Here is a 2943-nt window from a genome sequence, read left to right on the forward strand (position 1 = left end):
TAAGTTTCTAGAAATGAGGTTGTCCCCCCTCTTCCCAATACAGAGAGGGAGATACCTTTACAAATGGAGATTTCCCTTATAAATGTAAATGTCTGTCTGGCAACTCCTTGCAGGGCCATCCAGAGAATGTGGCCAGAGAGACAGAACTTCTGATAAGATGGGCTTGTTGGTGCCTTTCCTATTGTAACATCTATTTTACATTATATTACAGCCATCAGATAGATGATCTGTTCCAGGAAGGAGTTACTATGTCAAATTCTTTAGGCAGTTAGTGGGGGAGGTCAAATGTCGGTCAGAGAAAACAATCAAGGTAAAGAGATATATTTCAGGGGGGCCAAATCTTGATCTCCCACACTCCCATCTATCCACTTGGCATTTTAAATATCACTCTTCTAAATAACCCTTGGGTTAAACAGAGAATCAACACAGAAATTACAAATTGTTTAGAAATGATCAGCAAGGAAATCAACACCCATCAAAAACCATGATATGTAACTAAAGTGGTACTCATAAGAAAGTTGTAGCATTAAACTTATTTATTTATTCCAATATATTCAAATATACTTCAACTGATAATACATGAACTATTTTGACTGACAGTAAATGAACTAAACAGTCAACTCAAGAATACAGATAAATAACAACAAAATATATCCAAAGAAAGCAGAAGGAAAGCATTAATAAATATTTTTTCAAATCGATGGCCCATTTCTCACTAGTCCTCTCTCTTATAACAAAAAAAACCCTGGACAAAATAACAGTTAAGCACAGGAAGTCTCTGAAAAGTGGAGAGGAGAAAGCAGACTGCGTAGGGACTTTAGGATGTGAGGAACACTACAGTGGTGAGTTGCCTGGGGTTTCTTTTGGCCTCCCATATACGTAGATGGGGTGCTGGAGAAGCCAGCAACCTGAAACTGCCAATAGGCCCAGATCAAACAAAGCCCCAAGAAAAATCTGTTCCTTTTAGTTAAATAATTGACGAAAATGTGGTCTAGCAGAACACAACCCTTTTTGATAATATCCACCCTACTCTAGCCATACATCAAAGCAAAAACTACCACTTCCCTGTGGTGTCAGTGGTGCCAAATAGAGATGCCCACGTCTGGCCTACATGGCAGCAGTTAGGCAGGGTGAGTTGGCCTTCTGTCTCCCCCACAGGGGTGGTGTCAGCAGGATCAAACAGGGACCTGAACTTTCACCCCACCTCCCTGGTAACAAAAAGGTGGAATAAGGGAATGCACGGTGGTGCTAGTTGGCACTCCACTTTCCCCACTGGGGTAATGTCAGGGAGGCCATCCTCACCTGGCAGCAATGAGGTGGTGAGAGTCAACCCTCCATTCCCCATTTTTCCACCTCGTGTTGGGGGTACCTAAAAGGGAGTTGAACTTCCACCCCCTCCCAGCAGTAACTGGAAAGAAATGAATAGAGCCTCAGAGACCTGTGGGAAAATGAAAAAAAGGATAGACCATTTATATCACTGGAGTCTCAGAAAAAGAGAAGAAAGACTATAAGGTTGAAAAAGTATTTGAAGAAATAATGGCTGAAAACTTCCCAAAGGTTAAAATGTTGACATTAGTAGACTGTAATAAGTTACTTATGTATAATGTAATAATTAGAGCAACCATTAAAAAATCTATACAAAAAAAAATACTCAAAACCTGTATAAATGAACCAAAATGGAATTCTTAAAAAAGATTCAAGTAACACATGGCAAGGCAGGAAAAATGAAGAAAAAGAAAAAAAAAAAAAGAGGGAACAAACAGAAAAAACAAAATAAAACAGCAAACTTAAGCCTTAACACATCAACAACTACGTTAAATGTACATGGCCTAAATAAACCAATTAAAAAATGAGATTGGCAGAGTGGTTAAAAAAAAAAACATGACCCAAACATGCTGTCTAGAAGAAATCCACTTTAAACAGAATGACATAGGTAACTTGCAAATAAAAGGATGTAAAAAGATATACCCTGCAAACAGAGTCAAAACATAAGTTAGATTTTGGAACAAAGAAAATTACCAGAGACAGAGGAGGATATTACATAACGATAGAAGGTTCAATTCCCCAAGAAGACATAGCAAATATAAATGTGTATACACCAAACAACAGAGCTGCAAAATATATGAAGCAAAAATTAACAGAAATGAAAAGACAAATAAACAGATCCACAATTATACTTAGAAACGTCAGTACTCCTCTGTCAACAATTGATAGAACTAATAGAAAATCAGTAAGGATACAGAAGAACTGAACAATACCATCAACCAACATTTGCAAAACATTTCATCCACCAATAGCAGAACAGACATTCTTTTCAAAAGCCCATGGAACATTCACCAAGACAGACCATCTCCTAGGCCATAAAATAAACCTGAACAAATTCAAAAGAACCAAAACCACAAAAAGCATGTTCTCTGACCACAGTGAAATCAATAACAGGAAAATCTCCAAACATTTGGAAATTAAGCAACTCATATAAATATACCATGGGTCAAAGAAGAAGTCTCAAGGAAAATAAAAAAAAATACATTGAACTGAATGAAAATAAAAATACAACACAGGCATACATCTCGGAGATATTGTGGGTTCAGTTCCAGACCACCACAATAAAGCAAACATCTCAATAAAGCGAGTCACATGAATTTTTTGGTTTCCCAATGCCAATAAAAGTTATGTTTATACTATACTGTGGTTTCTTGAGTGTGCAATAGCATTATATCTAAAAAAACAATGTACGTGCCTTAATTAAAAAATACTTAATTGCAAAAAAAAGGCTAAGCATCATCTGAGCCTTCAGTGAGTTGTAATCTTTTTGCTGGTGGAGGGTCTTGTAAAAAATGCAATATCTGTGAAACACAATAAAGTGAAGTGCAATAAAATGAGGTATGCCTGTATATCAAAATTTGTAGGATGCAACTAAAAGCAGTGCTGTGAAGAAAATTT

The sequence above is a fragment of the Diceros bicornis genome, chromosome X (genome assembly GCF_020826845.1).
Source record: "Diceros bicornis minor isolate mBicDic1 chromosome X, mDicBic1.mat.cur, whole genome shotgun sequence".
Classification (NCBI taxonomy): domain Eukaryota; kingdom Metazoa; phylum Chordata; class Mammalia; order Perissodactyla; family Rhinocerotidae; genus Diceros; species Diceros bicornis.